Genomic DNA, 22536 nt, shown 5'->3' with positions numbered 1-22536 from the left:
CAAGGATGCCAAACTGATAAACAGAGATATTAAGAATGAACAAATCATAATAAACTCAAGGATACAGGACATATGCTGGGAAATCACTTTTCCGATGATGCCATGACATTTAAATTCTTTTCCAGTGATGCCATGACATTTAAATTCATGCAGTAATATCTCACATGTAACTATCTATATGCTCAAAATGACGCAGTTTACTGGAACAGAATTACCAAGTATAACGATTTCCTCAGTGGAGTCTTGTACTTCTAAAACCATAGTTATATCTGTTACATTAATGCAAAATCATCTTATTTTGGAACATTCACATAAATATATATTTTTCCACCTGGGATTTTTTGCATTTCTTAGACTTGATTGAGTTTACAAGATACATTTCAATAATTTTTTGAAACAGTGTGTGCTAAGGGTCAGTTATCTCCATGATATAACTCTGAAATCTCTACTGAAAATATTCAGCACAATATTTGAAGATTTAATTCAAAGATATATGAGGGTGTTATGCAGATGTTTCAATACCTGAACTTTTTTTGAAATTCAGTGTTTTTCATTCAGTTGCATGCAGCCATGATTTCCATGATCTCTTTGTTTTCATTCGCATAGAAGATCCTAGGATATTTTCCACAGGAAAAGTCAGGTGAAACTCATTTCAGTGTTCATCAGTATTGATGCAAGCATTGAAGCAATCTGCTTCCAGGAGAACATATCTGGTCAGAGTGTTCATTTTCTTTTGCTTATTCTTATGGGAGAAATGCTGGGCCATATTCTGCCTCCTCTGTGACAGTTACAGTGGAAAATTAGAATCACGAGGTGTATTTGCTCTTCATCTTCTGCTACTTAAAAGATCAGCTATCTATTAAAGAAGGAATCTGAAGTCTGTTAGCAATTTTTAACATGAGGGAAATACAGACAGAGAGAACAGAAAGGATGACTACACCAACTCATCTAACTCTGCATTATGTTGTCACCAAAGGCCATTGGGAGATGCCCAGATAACCAGGACATCAGGAACATTCAGCACCCTGCAGTTCAAGAATTTCTTGATGAAGAGGTGGATATGTATTTAATGAACCTTCATTGAATCCTTACTCCTTGGACATTCTAACAGCTTTATTTTGAGTTATATGAAATTTAGCATTTGCATCTTTTCATCTCTTTCACACAGAGACTTTCACAGCTTACAGCTGCACTGATAAGAACTACCTTCTTTTTGGGACAGGCCAGCCACCCTCTAGTTTTGTTTGATCACCCTTATTCTTTTGTCAGAAGACACTGTAAGCAAATTTTTTTTGTTTGTATTTTAATCTCTTATATGAATCTGGTTGTTCCACCTAATCCACCTTCCTCTCAGGCACTTCTGTTGAGTCCTAAGGCTTGGTCTGGGTGCTCTAAAAAGCAGCCTGAAGGTGGAAAAAGTAAATACAGCATCTGTAAGGAGATACTCACTGCTGGTGTTGTAGGAGTATGCAAATCTTTATAATAGCAGAAGAGTTAAAGTGATAGGAAGTAAGCTGCAACACCTCTCCACCCCAGCTGGTAGTTGAGAGTGGATGATGAGAAAACACACACCGTGTCTTTTGGAGGAACAGTTTCCTATTCCACACTCATTCTGTGTTCTGGGCTGATTGTATTTGCCAGCTGCTCTTTTCACATAATAACAATAAATTTAATTTTAAAAGATGCTATTTAGTATATTATTATTATCCCTAGCTCTTATCCTCCTTTTCTCTTTTTCCTCCTCCTCATTTACCTCAGCTAACAAGCTATGAAGTCAAGAACTAATATCCAAAATCAATGTTTGCTTGTATCTCAGTGTTTTCAATGCTCTGAAGATTGGCAGTTTTAAAGAAACTCTAGCGTACTGAATCAGTATTGCTTGCAGCAATGTACTGTATCACTGCATATGAAAATTAACTTTAAATCCACTGATACCAAATGGCAAACAGCAGCAATCTTCTTCCTGGTGGGAATTCTACTATGAATGCTAATTACTACTCTAAGAACTAATAGCTGCTGATTCCACATGGATCTGCATATTTGTACCTTATTTTGCAAGAGGTAAGAGCAGATTTAATGAATTGAGTCTTGTGAATGATTTTAAGCGCCTAAGAAAAAACTTATTTCTTATGAATGTTGACAATTTTCATGCTCTATGTGCAAGTTCCCCCAGATTTTCAAATAAAAAAAAACATTATTTTTTAAGGTGTTGTAGCAGAGGAGAAAGGAACATGACCTGGAGGCTCTTATGTTTTCCATGATCCCTTGACACTCAACCATTAGAAAAGGATAGGGAATGGTGACCTTGTTTCTACCTCCACAGCTGAGTGGAGTGAAAATGAAAAGTTTCCATAGTTCACAGATAGAATGTAATTTGCTCTCATAAAAGAAAGGTTGTATAAGAGACCTAGCTAAGTCAGAGCCAGGAAATACAGAAGTTGGACAAGTCTCTTTATTTTTAATTAAACATTCCATTACACAATGGCATGAAGTGCCAAAACCAATTTGTTTCTCAAACTGACTAAATTACTTCTAAAGTTCCTGGTTATTTGGTCATGAACCCATCTCCACAATTCATTATCTGGATAAACTACTTCCTTTAATGCATTTAAGTATAATGTCTTGGTACTAGGGGCTTTCTTCCATATACTTGTCTGACTTTATATAAGCAAATTTAAACATGACAGGTGTATGGTGAGATAGGAGCTACCTGTTCCTCTATCAGAAAGCCTTTTGGAAGTGGTGAAGTGTTACTGTCCTTGCTGAAAACCACATTTCAGACATCTTTAATGAAACCTACTGTCAATAGAAAAAATCTAATGCATCTGCAGATGACTTAAGATTTGCATTATAGAGGACATCACTGTAAGCCCATATATGTTCCCCAGTTATTGTATAGTGACTTCTTTGTTAAATGGATTGCTTCAGTTGGCTCTAAAGAGTCCAAGACTCAGTTTGTTTCAAATATTGTTGGTAAGAGCTTTTCGGTTTAGTTTCCTCTTTCACTCTTCTACCCCCACATTACTTTTCTGTGTCTGCAACCTAATTTCTTGAGAGCAGTGGAATGGACACCATGAAGTCCGAACTGTGGGGCAAAGATGGAGTCCAGCATCACTACACATAACTTGATCTGTTGTGAGGCTGTTCCCATCTCTTGTCCTGTAACAGGAGCATAGCATTCAGAGAGATCTTATTAATAATACTTATTGCAAAATTGCTCATGATTTGCCAATTTCTATGGATACCTCATTAAATCCTTTTCTTCCTTCTACTCAACCTCCTCAGAACTGCATGCAATGCCTACATTTTCCTGAAAATTAAGTTCTAAGTAACATTCTCAAAGGTGCACATGAAGTATGTGAGTTCTGTTTGGAGTTCTATTTCATTTGGAATAGAATGCCCCAAAAGGTCATGCAATCTCCATCCATGGAGCTTTTCAAGATCTGGCTGAAATAAGGCCACGAGCACCCTGTTCAGACCTCAGTCAACCTTGCAGAAGACAGGACTATAGGCTCATGAGATCTCTCCAACCTGAGTTATCCTACTTTGTTCTACTACATCAACTCTATTTAATCTATAAGCTTCTGAAGCCTCTAACTCCTAAAATAAAACATGATATATCCCAACCAAGACTATTTATTTATACAATTGCACCTCAGTCTTAATCTTTCTGCTGAAATAATGTAATTATAATTCATCTACCCATGTCAGCTAATAGCAAATAGTCCGGTGTACAGAACATGCTTCTTATCACCTACAGAGCTTCTGTAACAGCTTTAGGAGACATGATTCTGTTCAAGATTCCCATTTAGATATCTAGGTGTGCTGTATGTGTTGAAGTTTCCATTGCAGCCAGTGGAGTGAGTTAGTTGAAGAATTATGGGCAGGATTCAGCTGTCTCTATGTAGTCCCCTCGTGCCAGTTCAGACACAGCAGGAAGTGCAAGATACCTACTGAGAGACACAGATTATATGAGACTTGCATCTCTCTGGAAAAGCAACTGGAAACCAGATATTGTACTATACATCAACTGAAATGATGCTTCACATCAGTATCTAGGCAGCTGAATTTCATTGAAGGTCTCTGCTGGAGGAGTAACTGCTTCCTCTACAACTCTACCTCCATTGACCCTAATGAGGAATGATACACTTCATGTGCCTATAGACACCTATTAATTTTGATATCTTCATCTTAGATTGAATCCCTGCATAGATAACCATCTCAAGCTAATTTTCATATTTATCATAGTTGATGAAGTACATCTTTGTCTGGGATGAGCATGTAAAGTATACACTGATTAGTCTTTGGGGATGGTAGACAGAAATAACTGCATAGACATGTTAATATGTTCTGCTTTTATTTTGTGATTTCTGAGCCACAGGAAATTAGTGTCTTGCAATGAGTTTGGAAGGATTAAAAGCAAATTTAAAAGCTGGGGAGTTGGAGGACTTCAAGAAAATCTATTTGGGGAAGGGGATTTGTACAAATGAAAAGTAGCCTTGAAGCACTATAGATTTTAATTTGACATCTCTGGTGATTTCTTTCATTTTACCAGATTGTCAAATAATAAGTGGAAATGATGTGGTCATCACTTCTTTTGGAAATTTCTGCGGCAGACTGATGAGATGCTTTTCTGACTTTGTTACGAGCATCCAAACATCCCAAAGGATTTGATGCTTACATTTCCAGGCAGGCATGTTTTTCTCACATTTTCCAGACAACTGCAGTTTATGTCCTCACATATATGGTCTGTGAGAGGCATCACTTCTTCAGAACTGATCAGCTGGTGGCAAGAACCTCACATCCCCTTTTCCAGAGTCTGCTTACCCCTTATTTGACCAGATCCTTTACCATTTTTCTGCTCATTTGCTTTCGTCTCATTTCTGCACATTTCCAGTATCCCAGGAATTATTTTATTTATAAAGCCACTAAAGTGAAATAATATTTCACTTTTTGGTTTTGATATGGCATAATGGACTCTATTCTTATGAAATCGCTACTTAGTCTTCTCTTCTTTTTCTTGTTTCTGGGCTTCATCTACTATCAAAAATTGATGTATTGGTATGTTCTTTTATCAAAGAGGTCCTTAAGCTATATCTCATGTGTTTTATGATGTCATATTAGTATATAAGCACTTACAGAATGGAAATAAGGCAAAAGGGACATCTGGGTAGCACTAACATGTTCACAGCACGTATTTCCCTCCTAATAAGGCTGCTGTCCAGAAAAACCTTTTAAGTTTGGGTCCTCTGCTTGCAACGAGAGAATTCAAATCCAAAGCCACACTGGATACTTTTATAGCACTGTAATTTAGTAGAGCTGTGTTGATGCTCTTAGTTTTGTGTTACTGAGATACCCTGTCTACATCTATACATGCATTTATTTCTTTAAACAGGCTAGAGCACAGATGCAAGCACTAATTTCCTCACCATTAATTTCTCAGCATTAGCCCTGGCATGGCTGGGCATAACAGCAGTGTCCCAGACCCAGCTCAGGAGTTAATACATGCTGTAGGTCCATCCCATTGTGGTTCAGATACGTCCACTTCCTGGATTTGTGGAGATAAGAACTGAACTAAATGTGTCAGCTGGCCTTCAGTGCATGCAATGTCAGTGAATCCATGTTTTTTTACCTCTAGGTTTGCCAAAACTGTTTCACCAGGAACCTCAACTAACAGATTGCTAGTGATGTCAATAATGTCTAGCACAGCCACAATGCGCTGGAAGCTTGTGAGAGGGTTAGGCATGGACAACCAGAAATATTTGTTAGTTCAGAAGAGAAGAGAGAGAAGTTTGGGAATTACATTTCATAACTCCTCTTTAAATTATTGTTAATTATTCTCTTATTGTTGTCTAATCTTCTTGGTAATCATTAAAGTATTGGTTTTAACTCTCCTTTTCACAACCGCAGGAGGAGTATTTTCAGCTGCCTGCCAACAGCCGGTCACAACTCTGCAAAAGCATTCAGTCAGTGTGGGAGAGGAGGGGTCACTTGTTTTAACACACAACCTGAGTATTTATCTTTTGGCTATGTATGCAGTGGGAGATAAAGGGGAGAGTTTTAGTCTGAGAAGTTCTTTTGTCCAAAGACTAGTGTGAATGAGAGTGATAGGAGGAAATTCAGAATAAGCCTATAATGACTCCAAAGCAAGAGTGTCTGAAACAGACTAGAATTAGCCTCTGCAGGGCTAACACTAGCAGTTGTATAGCTCCAAGGCAGGACTTGTCTTGCTCTGGTAGCTCCAGAGGCACTGGCCCATGCTGGGCTCTCATCCAAGATCTGGGCGTAGGCCATGACAGGACATGCACTGAGGACCCTGACCCTGATGTGTCATGTCCTTAAACCAGGGCAGTTTAGCACAGAGAAACTCAAGTGGTGCCATGGGACCACATGGTGATCTGCACAGGCTTGCTCTGAACACTGACTACAGGATTGCTCCCAGGAGGTGGATCAATGGCTGGCTTTTAAAATTAAATTCAATATCTCTGTGAGAGCTTAACATCCCCCCACCTCTTCTAATGAACTGTTCCAATGTTTAATTTTCATTTTCAGGGAAGTGGCCTGACTTCATCTTCTAGCAACCGTGTTATCTCATGCTCTTTTCCGCAGGTCTGAAATACCTCTCTATTTCCTACACCGGGAATTACAAGGACCTATTACTTGTTATGGACAAATAACCCCTGTAGCTTCTCTCTGACTAGCTGGATAGAGTGTGCATTTCAAGCTTTACATCATGAGGCTCCCTTTATTTTTTATGATTCTGCCAAGACTGTTCTTTGAACCTGAACTGTGAGTGTACAGTTAGTCAGTACTGTGCTGGTCAGTCATATGCTAAGTCACTGTTGCTGGTCCTGATACTCCATTCTACCCTTTTAATCATATCTAAATGTTAGATATAGAATCACAGAATGATAGAATAGATTGGGTTGGAAAATATATGAGCAGATGTCTTCCAGAGGGGATTTTTTTCCATTTTTAAAGATTAATTCCTAATGTATAATTCATTAAACTATATGATGTTCATAGAGGTTTCCAGCTCCTTTCTTTAGGATCATTAAGTGTAATTTGTCTGGGTCACATGATGTCATGGCCTGAAACTGTTTCATCATGCCAGATCACTTTTACTGTTCATAAAAAAAAATAAATAAGAAATTTTTTCTACATATAAATGTAAAGTCTTTTATACTTCAGATGTTGCACTAGTCTACAGACTTGCTTTTTCCTTTTTAATTTTTTTTTAATGCTTCCTTTTTTCGTGTTGCCTACTACGATTTATTTTCTTTGCTGGGCCTTTTCAGTCTCCTTTTCTACCTCTATATTAATAAATTAAGTAGCATGGTAAAAGGGACAGGCATGGCAAGTCAACTGTCTAAACTATTTAGTTGTTATAACCGTATCCAGCAGCCTCAGCCAATAATAATTCCTCAAACACTTCCCAAAGTTTGGGATTTAGTCCAGTACAAACCTCCTTTTCAGAGGATGGAGACTTTTAATAAATAGCATGCATGTGTTGGCCTTTGAATCTCAAAACTAGTTTGCAAGTTTAGAGGCACGCTTAAATATGTAAATTAAAATAATTTCCTATTTTTTTAACGTGAATATTAAATGCAAAGTTAGAAGTGATGATTATTTTGGTAAGAACTAAATTTTAAAAGCTAATAAGTTCACACGAAGTAAAAAAATGCAAGATATAAGGTAAGTATCTTTCACATTGAGATCACTAAAGCCATGACCAGTGGTCTTCCATACTTTTTGAGGAGAGATGAAAGACTCATTTTAATCTTAGTATGACTGTAACACAATGCCACATACACTGTAAATCCTTTTCAGCAGGCTAGTCTACATTCAGCTACTTCCCAATCTATTATTATTATGGGATTATTTTGCCCCAGGACCAGAACTCTGCACTTCTTTCTGTTGAATTTTGTGAGTCTTCTCTTAGCTCTGTCCTCAAGCTTCTCAAATCTCCTCTGGATTGAAGCCCTTCAGTTCAGCTCTTCACCCTTAATTTATCAGTACCTGCTAAACTAATTACAATCATGTTGATGAAGCAGGGTTTGCAGGCTGCCTGTTCATTATTTCCTTCTCGTCTTTCAAGTAACTAGAAATAGATTGCAAGGAAACAAGCTCTAAGATCTTTCCAGGAACTGGGGTGATGCTGATCAACCTATTGTTCCCAGGGTGCTTTCTACTTCTCATGAAGGTAAGCATTACTTCAGACTTTTTCCAGCTGGCAGGGAATTTCTCCAGTTGTCATCTACTTTCTGCAGATGACAGTCAACCTCCTCATAACAGTGTGCTGTTTCAATACCTTTGAATGAATCTCATACAGCTCCATGTGTCTCACTACTTCCAGCTTCTCTAAGTAGCACCTAACCTGTTGCTCCCCACTGCCAGTTTTCCTTCTCTATCTCAACGAGTCTGCAGAAACACCAAGCTGTGTGGTGCAGTTGACATGCCAGGGGGACATGGACAAGCTCGAGATGTGGGCCAAGTGCAAGGTGCCACACCTGGGCTGGGACAACATCTGGTATCAGTAAAGGCTGGGGAATGAAGGGATTGAGAACAGCCCTGCTGAGAAGGGATGGAGAACAGTCATGCTGAAAAGGAATTGGGGATGTTGGTGTATGAGAGGCTGAACATGAGCTGGCATTGTGCACTCACAGCCTAGAAGACCAATTGTATCCTGGACTGCATCAAAAGCAGAGTGGCCAGCAGGTCAAGTTATGTGATTCTGCCTCTCTACTCCACTCTGGCAAAACCCCACCTGGAATACTGCATCCAGCACTGGGGTTCTTAACACAGGAAAGACATGGACCTATTGGAGCAATTCCAGAGGAGACCATGAAGATGATCAGCAGGGCTGGAGCACCTCTCCTATGGAGACAAGCTGAGAGAGATGGAGATGTTCAGCCTGAAGCAGAGAAGGCTCTGGGGAGACTTTATAGTGGCCTTTCAGTAATTAAAGGGTACTTGTAAGAAAGATTGGAACAGACTTTTAGGAGGATTTGTTGCAATAAGACAAGGGGAAATGGTTTTAAACTAGAAAGAGTAGATTTAGACTAGATATAAGGAAGAAATTTTTCACAGTGAGGGTGGTGAAACATTGGAACAGGTTGCCCAGAGGGGTGATAGATGTCCCATCCCTGGAAACATTCAAGGCAGGTTGGATGAGGCTCTGAGCAACCCGATCTAGTTGAAGATGTCCCTGCTCACTGAAGGGATGCTGGACGAGATGACGATTATGTGAAGAATGGGACCAAAAAAAAAAAAGTACTGAGTACTTTAGCCCTTTCTGTATTATTCATTACTAAATCTTTTTCCCCATCCAAAAAGGTGACACATTTTCCCCGAATGCCCTCTTATTACTAGCACACCAGTGGATTACTTTCTTCTTATCCTTTATGCATCTAGCTAGCTTTATCTTCTTGCTTTTCTCCCAAATATCTGAGTTATGCTTTCATGACCCTCCTTTGATTCCTCTCCATTTCTTTCCAATTCTTTATGCTGCTGGGACTATGTCCAGTCTGTACTCTCACTTATTCAGAGGGAAAGATGAATTTGTGTTTGGTCGTCTCAATGAAGGATTTTGACCCCTGTATGCCAATATCTGAAAGAACCTCCAAAATATGCATATTTTTTTGAGCCTTGAATAGCTGTAGCTGACAATAAAAGTGTTCCTTTCCATGAAGACTAGATTTGTGAAAATCATCTTCTTTGGCCCTTCTGGAATTGGTGCAGACACCCAAGAAAGCAATCAGTGCAGGAGATTACATGCCCTTTCTCCAAAGGTGGCTATCAAGAGATATCCAGGGTAAGGCTCAGTAATCTGAGAGGAATGTAATTCAATGCTGATGCATTTTTGGCATGATAAAAGTAATAGAAAAATTAATACTAGATTTCCAATATCCTTCTGAATGTAGCACTGGTGTTAGTGATATCAAATACAATCACCTCCACTTAATACTCTAATTTTGTCTATTGGTATAACCAGTGTTTTTATCATTTCACCAGTGTGATCTACGGGCCAAATATTAGCAACTCCAGCAGTGATGTTTCTTTTCTTTATCAGTGAAAGCCCATATGCAATTAAAAACATAAAATGTTGTCATATATTTTCTGTCTTCATATTTCCTTTCAGATTTTCATGGCTATCTTAATGTATTTCATAACTGATGTGTTTAGCAGGAGCTAATAGAAAAGCAGTTTCTATGGGTTTGTGAGGAAATGCTGTCAGATGGAAAGAGAAAAGGAATGACAAAAAGTACGTAATGTTCTGTTGTTAGATCTCTCTAAATTAGTTTGGTGAAGGAAGAAAGAACAGCAATTTCTGCACTGATTAATTTCTAGTCACTAGAAGTAGAATTACCATCAGTGCTTCCACACAAGGCTAACATAATTCTAAGTGCTATATGTTGTAATGTTATTCATCAAAGGAAAATGGCATTTCAGTTGACCACAGAACTCAAAAAACCATCAGAGAAAATCACAGATCTATGGGTGTTTTGTTTGGTTTTAATTTTTATTTTCCATTCTCTGTGAACTCAACCCAATTTGTAGAGTAAGAGCCTCAGGTTATAGTTACCTTCATGACTGACTCTTTGACTCAGCACTCAAATATATAAAATAAGTTTAAAATAAGGTAATCAAACTTGTTTTCATCCTTCCTTGCCAAAACAATACCTCCATACTTGCAAAGGACAATAAAAGTGGTCTAGTCCCTGACCTTCTTTCAGTGGTCCAGTCCCCTTCAGGCATTTTCCAGAAAAAAATTCTGGAGGTTTTGGGTTACGTTTCTAGGCAACCTGTTACAGGGTTTCATCACCCTCACAGTAAAAACCTTTTTTCTATGTTTAAGTGGAATTTCCTTTATTTCCATTTGTGCTCATTGTCTGTTGTCCTTTCAGTGAACCCAGTGAAAAGAGCCTGACTCCCTCTTCTTACACCCTCCTATCAGTTTTTTATATATCCCATCACATTGATGAGCCTTCTCTTCTCTAAACAGTCCCGGCTCTCTCAGCCTCTCCTTGTATATCAGATGTTCCGTCCCTTAACCATATTCATCGTCCTGAACTTGACCTGCTGCAATATGTCCATGTCTCTCTTGTACTAGAGAGGCCAGGACTGGACACGGTGCTTCAGATTTTACCTCACCAGAGCTGGCTTGAAGAGAGCACTCTATCCCATCATCCAGGTCATTAATGACAGTGTTGACAAATACTGGTACTGGCATTGACCCCTGGAGTACACCACTAGTGACTGACCTCAAACTGGGCATCATGTTGCTGATCAAACCACTTTGAGCCAAACAGCTCATCTCCTTTACGTAGCCCAAACTTCTAGAGGAGGATGTTGCGGAAGTGTGGGATATCTTCTTAAAAACAAGATAAGCAACATCCACTGATCTTTCCTCATCTACTGAGCTGCTCATTTCATTGCAGGCTACCAAGTTTGTCAGTAGGGATCTCTCCTTTGTAAATACATTGTGACTAGACTTTAGCCAGCTTCTTGTACTTCATATGTTTGAAAATGTCTGCTCTGTCACACTTCCAAGGAATTGAGGTGAAGCTGCCCAGCCTGTAGTTCCCCAGATTTTTCTTCTTGTCCTTTTTGAAGGTAGGAGCTACATTTGCTCCCTTCCAGTCTGCAGTACTTTCTCCTGATTGACCTTTCAAAGGCAATTTTGACTGGTCTTACCGTTGGCTAGCTTCCAAGTAAGTATGGTTGTATCACATGAGACCCCATAGACTTGTATATGTCAAGTTTGTTTAAATGTTCCCTAACTTGGTCCTCCGTCTCCAAGGATGCCTTCTTTGCTCCCGATTTTCCCACTGGTCTTCAGGACCTGGAATAATTGAGAGCAGACCTTACGAGTAGAGATTGATACAGTCAGTAGTGCTGCTCAGATTCAGCTCCCCAGTTTCATATGCCTACAGCCTGATTTTCTAGAGTGTTGAGAACTGGCAGTTCCACAAGTTTTAAACTGAAGTTTTGATACTTATTAATTTTTTCACTCTGCAAATTCAGTAATCTTTGCCAAAAGTGTTAATGTTCCTGCCTACTGTTCTCAGTTAAACAAGGACTCTCATGCTTCCAGGACTCTGGTGCTTTACACCTCATCCTGAAGTGCTAAAGAGCTGTGCTGAAGAACACCAACCAACAAATATACACCCCGGCTTTACTTTTCATGTGACAGCCCTTGCATACCAAAAAGGTGCACTCTGTACCTGTGCATCTGCAACTACTGATAAATTATAGAATTTTATAAGGAAACAAATAACAAAAAAAGAAGATTAAGATTCATATATTTATTACAAGATCAACTCTTGGAGGCTTGGTCCCACAGTTCATCCCACATCATTAGGTTGCCTTCACAAAAGAATGCAGGTTGGAGGTGATTGTTGTATTCTGTACATCTCCTCTCACTTGGGTTTTAATTGTGGGTTAGACAGCTAAAGAGAAAGTCTAGTGTTCCTAAATGAGATGCTTAAAATTTGGCAGGATGAACATGGGACTTTCTCTTCCATTTTTTAAATACTGTAGCAAAAGGTGGCTCGAGATGCTAAGAAAGGTAGCTAGCATGATGCTTGGCTTTCTGGTGTGTTGTGTCTGGACAATGGGAAAATATTTCTCTGAATTAAAGTAGAAGTGAATGAGAGTAAAAAGTATGTTTCTATGTGATTATTTAATCTATGTAATAATTCCTTGCAGGAGTATATTAATAAACCCAGAAACAACAGTGAATGAATCTTATAAAAATTAGGAACTTACCTTTTCCTATTCTGTTTTGGTGATAATTTATTACCATAACTCTTCAGTATACACTACATTGAGAGAATATTTATTTTTGATTAAACAAGCATTTTGGAATTTGAGTCCAACATTATCTTAATTAAAGGTTGACATTTCCATTTTCCATAAAAACTTTCTGTGATTAGATCCATTGTAGAAATAATTACTTTCCCTTTTTACTTATGTATATGAAACTGTATAATTATTTCTAAATATAAAAATTATGTGAACTAATGTTCTTGGAAATGTTAAGGACTTTATTCCAAAAGTAATTTTGAACGCATATAAGTTATAGAGTACCTTAATATTGATATTTATTTATCAAATAACTTCTAAAAGGGAGGGTAATTATATCCTGGAGTAACTAGAGATTTAAAGATCAAGAACTTATATTACAAAATTGACTGTGCTTATTGTTAAAAGTTAATAGTGGCCACCACCTCTAGCAGGTCTGTCCCATTGCTTCCTCTTGCCTGACCACCAGCATCCAGCCTGGTGCTCCAGAGTCCTGGGGTCTCTGCCCAGGCTGAGGGATGTGGCTGCCCCTTTCCCTTTTCAGATCCATCCAATAGGGAAGCCGAACACTTGTCCCAGATGCACAAGACATGCACAGGACATGGACATGGCTGGCTGTGTGAAGATGCTGTGCCTTCAGCTGCACCTACACACAGGACTCACATCAGAGAGAAGCACAGAGAGCAGCGTCCCCTCCTTCCCTGGGGCTGGCAGAGACTGATGGTCACTTGTGTGGTGTGTAAGTTTGGACCTGGCTTCCTGCCAAGTCCCTAAGACTATAGCAAAAGCTTTTCCCCTCCCTTCCCCTTTGAGCAAAGGAAAAAAACTATAGAAACTGAGAGAAACTGAAACCAACTGAATTATATCAAAATATATATATTTTTACATATATCACAGTTATATACAGTGAGAATATTATGTACCTATAAACAAAGGAACAGCAAACAACCCCCAAAAAGAGGAAGGGAAAGGGAAAAGGGACAAAAAGGGACAAAACCAAAACAGATATGCACAATCGAAACCCGTGAACTAGCAAAATAAAGAACTAACAAAATGAGATCTCAGTACTTCCCTTGAGAAAAGCAGGATTGCGGCAGACACTGCCAGCACCCTCTGCCTCCTGCGTGGCAAACAACAAGCCTGAGTAGGCCTCAACTCCCAGATGAGTGAGACCAACCACAGGGACCTGCTGTCTCCCAAGCTCCGGAAGAGAAGAGAGTGTCAGTCCCTCCTCCCTTCAAATTTATAGGTCTGTTTACATAAAGGAATAGGTGGAATACTTCCTTGGTCACTTCCCTAGTTCCTTCCTGGTTACCAGGAAGGCCTAAGCTAAAATACTACGTTGTGGGCACCCACAAATCACTGTCCGGGCTCACAAGCACAGTTGCAGATTCCCTGAGTACAGCATGGCCCTTCTGTCCATTTGATGCCCCTACCAGGACCCCACATCCTCTTACCCATCGTGATTTCCCAGCTGGTCGAGCTCACTGCTTGCTGCAAAATGACCTATACACTCACACACTCACTGCACAGACATCCCACGCCCACGCATCCCCATGGACTCCCTACCTGCCTGATGTTCTTGCCCCAACACAGGACATCCTATGTGCTGGTGAGTCCAGCTTGGAGGTTGCTGTTGAATAACAGATGCACACCCCATGCACACCCACCTTGGGGGTGATAGGGACACTCGTCTTCCCACCCCAAGTGGCACCAGAGGTGAGCTGTGAACCATGGTCCTGCTCCAGCCAGTGCTGAGCCTCTCACTCACCCTACCTACACCAGACCCCCTGTAGCTGTCACTCAGACCTTGCCTTCACCCACATGGGACAGAGGTGAGATCATGCAGAGAGCTAGTTACTAAAGTATGTAGTAAAAAGACAGGACGAACTGTAATGGTCAGCAGCGGGGCTCCATCAGATAAGCATGTTAGCAGCGCCACTTTACGTGCAACCAGCCCCTTTTGTACCCTTTTCTGACAGTTTCCCCCTTCATTCCTCCCTGCTCCCCCTTCCCCTGCATATTCCCTCATCAGTGTGCATAGCTCCATCGATCCCCTTCCATATTCATTCCTCCTCAGGTTTGCAAAGTCCAGGTTTTCTTGCAGTTTCTTGATAGCCCACTAACTACTGTAACTGGACAGGTTTGTTTCTTGTCTTTGTCTCCATTATATTTGTCTGTCAGGTTTGTGACTGTATGTTCTTGTTTATGGCTTCCTTCTATTCTTATTTTCCTATTTTGCATTGAAAAATCCTTGACCATACACCCCGAAAGGAGAAGATGCTCTCTCCTTCCATACACCCTTGGAATTTATTCCATGGGTTGACTGGACCACATGGCTATTCCCTGTGGGCTTCAAAAGGAAAGAATTCAGAGTATTTAGTCAGAGCTTAATTCTGTCACAAGGTATAATATTAATTATAATAGCAAACTATGTATTTAATCCACTACTGCCAAGTGTTCTTGGTGTTTAGAGACACAAAAGGAATCTCCTGACTTGAAGAGCTTACAGTCTTTAGATACAAGGTAATTAGAAGAAAGGCTCACTTCACTGAATAGGGGTTAATCTTTCTAGAGGCTGATGCCGGATTTTGCCCCAAAAGACGCAGAGAAATGCTGAGAGACAAAGTTTTAGTCTTTAAGCAGCGAGGTATTTATTCAAGCAACGTTGGGGAACACCCAGCTCGCGCTGGACGAAGAGTTCCAAAGCAGTCAGTGAACAGTTGGACTATTTATACAATTTTTGTGAGAGATTACATCATTTTCTCATGTATATTCATATTATTGCAACATCTAGTTATAATATTCATAGCAGGCAGAGTCTGGATGGAGTGTGGGGCGGAGTCGTCTTTTTGGGGTGATGTCTGGTGGTCGTTCCTGTTTCTTCAGCCTCACAGGGTCACATTTTACTCTTCTTCCTCGGCTGAACTTTTCAACTTTCTTGGATTTTTGCTGACTTTATGGTGAATTATGCAAGACTTTTGGACTCCAACCCCTATTTCGCCACTTAGCTTTATTTATGTAGGTGTGTGAGCATTCTTTTAGTGTATGGCACCATCTAATCCTTAAGCTCTGGTTTTTATCTCTAGCTAAGCAGTACATTCTAGCTAAGCATTGCATTCTTCTGAGCAGGAGATTCCTCGGATCAGTATTCAGAGTTAACTCTTCAGGCCCTAGCTCCGTTTCAAGGCATCCTATCCTCAGTGAATGAAGAAGCGCCTTCAGAAGGCTATTTGGACTTACTCTTAACTTCCCTGCAGGAAATCCTTTCTCTTTCTGGAGAAGGAGCTTTGTAAGATTAACCTTGCAAGAGACATTGCCAATGCTACCAGGCCAGTGTCAGTTACCTTTGGGGAAAAACAAAATGAAACAAAAACAAACAAACAAACAAACAAAACAAAAAATACAAAACCCCTTTTTACTCTTCCTCCATGCTCCTCATTTGTATTCCATTCCACATTTGCCAGGCCACACTCTGAGTGGAGGGCTGTGGGACTGGATATGAAGGAGAAAGCAATGCACCACGAGAAAGGTGAGGAAGAAGAAAATTGTGGGAAAAGAAATGAAATAAAAGAGAAGCAATGCCTAGTATTTGAGATGTCAAAACTCCCAGAACTAAACAGTACCAGGGACCTAATCTGGGTTCTGTTTAGATTGATTGTAGAATGTGCATCATCATATAACCTTAGCTACAGCCTTCATCAGCAGATACTTCCATATCTGTCAGTCTCCATGGTGTGATTTCTGTCCTGAGGGAAGCAGGATTTAGAGCACACTGATGTATGCTTCACTTCTAATCAGCAGAGACACAACTTGAGAGTAATCTCAGGCTTCCCCTGTTACACATACCTTGATTCAATCTCAGAAGGGATGTCTCTATACTAGATAGGAAATTAACATGACTAATCTCCTCATGTAGTTCCCTAAACTACAGCCAGGCATCATGAAAGTTGCCCTCCAAATTCTAAATAAAAACATATTTTCTATTTATCATCTTTTGAAGCAGATGTTGTTGTGAAGCAGATGTGTTGTGTAATTATGAGTTCATATTCAATATACCGATGATTCTGCAGTATTTGCTTTCAGATAGGTCTGGAGCCTTTAAATAATTCACACCTCTGCTGATATTTCTCGGATTAAATCACAGGTTAAGGAAAACTGATGGTTGAGCTACAGAAGTTATGCTTGACTACATCTGTTGCTGTTAAGAAATATTGGTGAAAAAATCAATTGTACCTCCCTGCTATATTTGGCAATAAAAGTTCTAATATCAAGAAAAGTGCTTGTTACAAATTAATATTTCATTTTTCTCACTAGTCATTCATTCTCATAAGGGATAAGTGTTATACATTTAAAATACAGACTTTTTTTTCGGAATCAACATTTAAGTACCTGTATCTACAGTCAAAATTAAAGTCCAAAAGGCTGCCTGGAGTACCCAAATCGAACAATGCTTGAATTTACCAGGAGCCTCTGTCACTTTGGCTATATAAGTGTCTAGTTTTTTTTTTGGCTTGGGGCATGCTGCTAGTTTTTTTCAATATTGGACACTCAGTGCCATCTTTCCAGGAGGATCCATCCAGAAAAACAGTGAATGAAAGCTTATATCTACTGCAGAGTCCTGTATGTCTTGCAATTAAAGAATTTTCCTTAACACATGTTCACATTATTCAACTTCTCCAATAATAAATTTCCTGACATTTTCTCTTAAACTGGTACTGAGGAATTGCTTTTACTCAACAAGGAATCAGGAATTTTTGCCCTCTTTAGAATGAAACATTATAACTGAGCTTCTTTTTGCCAGAATATTGTCTTAGAGAAGGAGTTTGCTCTCCTCCAGTAAGTTGGGCCACTGAAGCAAAATAATTCATGTCATAGTGTATCACAGCACAGAGGAGCATAATGATGTAGCCTACTGCTTCAGCTCATCTAATACGTGGAAACCATGCCCTTTGTCATGAAGCTGTTTGACAACTCTTCAAAGTGTCTAGGCTGTGGTTCCTCAGTAGATGAAGGATGACTCTACATTAGTGATTTCACTCATATCGAGAAAACACCTTGCAAGAAAATCTCTGAAGCTTCCTCGTTGACTGTGCTTTGATTCACATCATGCATACACAAACAATTTATTTTGACCAGTATTGCACTGGAAGGGGTGGTCATCATATGCTCCGAGTATTAGTGAGCATTCAGTCACAGAGACTAAACCATTCTATTCCTATGAATAGAATTTCATATTCCTATGAAAAGCCCTCTAAAATATTTAATAGTGTGAATGTTAGATCCTCAGTACCTATTTTCCTTGTTGAATTTGGGTCTTACGGATTCCCTAGATGCAATGTAGACAGACCAAGAAAATGCCTTCCCAGGATATTTTTTTCGTGAGGATGTAGGCAGCAGCATTACAATTCCCCCGCCTCGTGGACAAAGTGGTTTAAATGCTAATAATTGTAACAAAATAGAGATGCTTTATATTTCTTGTGAATGTAGAATTCTCATAAGATTAGGAAATACAGTTCTAATTCTTAATTAATTTGGAGAAAAAGTTTTGACAGAAAGTATTTAACCAGTCGTATCTCTGAAAGAAGCAGTTGTTCCACAACAGTCCAAGAATACTGAGTGTACCAATTGTTCGATATTTTGGGATCAGTATTTTGAACAATCAAACACAGCCATCACATGCATTTTAAATACTACACTGCACTTATTTTCTTTCCCTCATATTTTTTATTATATCACTGGATGAGAGGGAATTGATTTTTGTTCAGTCAAATTAAACTAAGTCTCCCAGAATAGTGTTTATACGGACTGTGATCCCAAGTGTAATGTGGATTTGTAAGTGGGAGCACAAACAAATGCTATCCATGTGTCCTTCCTTGAAGTAAGTTTTGTTATCATATGAGTTGCTTCATTTTTCAGGTTTTAATTATATACTTCTAATTGATAAAATTTTGTGTACAGAGAAGAGCATAAAACAGGACCGTAAGGGATTTTCAAAGGTTGCCCCGTCCAATACCATCCATGATCATTTACTCTCTTGCCCTTCTCTGGTAAGATTGCTCATCTTTTTTTATAAGCATTCTGAGGTGGAGATTTCATATCTATTAAAATATTTATTCAAATATTTATTCCAGTGCTTCTGTAGTCTTACATGTTAGAGCATTTTCCCTGGTATCTGAATCTTCCTTGCTATAGCTTAAAGTCATTGTTCCTTGTTCTATCCTGAGTATGAAAGAGTAGAAAAACAGATGTTTCTCTTCTTTTCTTTGCAGGAGCTTTTTGTGTACTTGAATGCTCTTATAAAGTCTTCTCTAATCTACTTTTCTTCAGCCAGAGTAACTTTTAAAATCTTTCTTTGGAGGTCACATGTGCTAGCCCTTTTAATTGTTTTGCGGTTCTTTGGCTCTCTAAAGAAATCCATAATTTCTTTAAACTCTGATGCTCAAGAACTGAGTGCATCTCTCCAGCTGGCATCTTGCCAGTAATGAAGGGAACAGGTCAATGATTTTTCATGTTGCTTTTGTTTGTAATACTAGGCTAAAATTTTGCCTTTTCTCACAGTAAGGGTAGGACATTTGTTTATTTTTTGCTCATAAATTCCAGGTCCTTTTTTCTAGATCTGAGGCTAGCTAGTGTGCTGTTTACTATTTCTTTCTAAAAAATAGAAATAGATTCTTCACTGAATAACATTCTATTTATTTTGGGTTAATTCTTTATATTGTTGAGATTATTTTTAATTTTGATCCTCACTGCTAAAATTGTAGGCTTCCCTCTGTCTGAAAATGTTTCCATCAGTATTTCTTAAGTCCTAGGAGAGAAACACGATCAGTGGGCTAATAAGCTTGACAGACTAGGAGACAAACCCTGTTGATGCTGCTGTCCTGTGGGGCTACAGGGAGAAAGCAATATTCTTCAGATGGAGGAAGTAAAGAAGCCTCTCATTCCAGTTTGAATAACGATCCATATTTAATAAGGTTGGTTCTACTCTTACCACCTTTTCAAATAATGATTTTTTTTTTCTTTACTTAAAGGCACCTGGAAACAGGAGAAATTGTAAATTTCTGTTTCACCTAAACCTGCATCTCCAGGGGGGTAATTGACCCCAAGGGGAGACAAATTTCAGAAGCACATCCATGCTGGCTTTGGCTGGCATAGAGTTTTCTTCACATCTGGTATGGGGCTACACTTTGGATTTCTGCTGAAAACAGTGTTGATAACACAGGAATGTTTTGTTACTGATGAGCAACACTTGCACAACATCAAGACCTTTTCTGTCCCTCACACCACTCCAGCAGTGAGAAAGTGCAAGGGGGCACGTGAGAAGTTGAGAGGGGATGGAATCCTCTCTCAGACTTACTTCTTAGAAAGCACTCAGATCTTCAGTAATGATGTGATGATAGACACTAAACTTAAACTGAGTCATTACAAGATAATTCAAATCAATAGAAAATAAATAAACAGAAGGATAAAGCTAAAGCTTTTTTTTTTTCAAGGACGAACATGTAGTTTGAACCTTTAAGAACTTGTAAAGTGCTTTAAGTTTCATTCTTTCTTTTCCTACCATCAGTCACAGGTTTCTGTCCCTTGCCTCTTCACCTCATCATAGAAGTTGGAGATACTATTACTTGTGCCTCTAAGCTGGCAATTTACTTTCCTTTATACGGGATCTGTAAAATGACATTATTAGGAAAAAATATTTTTTTTGGTGTTAGAAGACTCACTGGAGTCAGCTGGGGTCATTGCTTAGAGGCTTAGCTGTAACATGACATAGGGAATGTCTTTTAAGCTGAATATAAAACTGTGGTGCTTGCAGCTCACATCAAGAAGAAAACATGTTGAGACTCCATGCCTCCACAAAAGAAAAGCAATTTCATACAGAATATAGGAAACAAATAAAAGCCTAAAAGAACGAAGGAGAAAATAGAATGTAGTGAGCTACATCTTTCAAACTGCAGTGAAATAGAATGTAGCTGAGCTACATCTTTCAAACTGCAGTGAAACCATAAAATGTTTATCCAAAAGCCATAAAACCCAAATCAAACAGGAAAGAAGTAGAACTAGTCCTACATCAGGAATGAGGAAGATAATCTACTAAGATGCTCAAACAAAGGAATATTTTCTTGGCTTTCAGCAATCTGGGTTTTTTAAGTATTGGTCTGTTACTGGGAATAAGGCTACAGAAACAGAAATATTGAATTTGAGGAACAAACTCCAGAGTGCTGCATTCTGTAATCTCTCAACCCTGAAAAAAAGTAGCAAGTGAAATTAGTACTTTCATAGCTATGATTTAATAAATCACTCATTCTGGGATTTCTGATGCATAACCACAGTATAAGGCGCATTCATTTAATGTCAAATTTTTAGATCAAGATTTAAAGGAAAGACAGGCTTCAGTGCATATGGTTAGAGTTAAGCAAGTCCCGAAGCCACAAACTCTAAAATTTGCCTACTCAAGATCCTGACCAGAATTCTGTGTCACGAGCCCATCTTTAATTGAAATTGATCTCAACAAGGGTTTGGAAGGCCAGTGTGGCTAATTAAGGAATAGGAAGCAATAAATCAATAAGCACAAAATACTCACAAACCAAAGACTGCTCAGTAGAGAAAGGAGGAGGTGTGACCACATAGAAGATATAAGCAATCTTAGGAACAGACAAGAAAAAAGAAATCTTTTAAAAAGGATAGGTTAACAATATTTCAAAGCTTTAAAACATATTGGCTATGATTAGTGTGCTCTGGGACAATGGTTTAGAGCCCTGTATTCATTTGAAGTTACAAAACACTTTCTAAAATATTCTGAGGGTTTTTTTATTCCTGTTGGTTAGTTTTTCAATATTTTAGATTTTTATGTCAGGTTTCTGGATCTATTAAGCCCTTTTCTGATCACTTTTCCACTAGGTCACACAAGAGGTTAAAGATGAGATAAACAACTAGCTCTTCATCCCACCATACTTCTAAGCATGCACCGGTGCATGATTTTGATCCAGTAGGAAACCAACTGACTAGGAATGTGCCAAGTGAAGCTGGGAAGCTCTGAACTGCAAGATTTCTAGGTGGTTTTTGGGTACAAATATCTACATTCTACATTAAAGTTACACAACAAGGGTATAAAATGCAATTTGTAGTCTTACATAGTTTGGTTTTAAAATAGCAAGCATCAAATGCTCACCATGAGCTGATCAGGGATATGTAGCAAAAAAAGTCAGACCTATCAAATATATTGAGATATGAAAATACTAAGTAACATTAATGTTTTCAGACTTGGAATACATTTCTGCCTCATTGTACAAAGTCTAAATTCCCCAGAAACTCCTACAATCCCTCAGATCATTCATCTCAGTCTAGTTTGGCAGCTCTTAGATGTATGAAAAGGACTTTGAAGCAGTTACTATATCAGGTTCTTTTTATCTGATGATAGATGACCATATTATGTGTTTCCAGGTATAATTCAAAGCAGTTCTCTAGCAATAATGATGGATTAAAGGATGAGCTAAACTGTAATGATATGTGTCTTATATTGTGCCAGCATTAAACAGTCAAGGTTCAATGGACCCCCAACTGCTCTTCCTCTCTAGCCATGCTTTCTTGTTAACATATGGGAAAAGCCTGCTACAAAGTAGTCTAGTTTAATCAAAGTTAAGAGTTTTCTCTGAAATTTTCTGTAAGTCAAATTTCCACTTTTTATCTCATGCATATGCCAGTTATGATGGTCTTCCATTCCTTTATTTT

Source organism: Pseudopipra pipra, chromosome 3 (assembly GCF_036250125.1).
Source record: "Pseudopipra pipra isolate bDixPip1 chromosome 3, bDixPip1.hap1, whole genome shotgun sequence".
Classification (NCBI taxonomy): Eukaryota; Metazoa; Chordata; class Aves; order Passeriformes; family Pipridae; genus Pseudopipra; species Pseudopipra pipra.
This window is presented reverse-complemented; position numbering follows the sequence as displayed.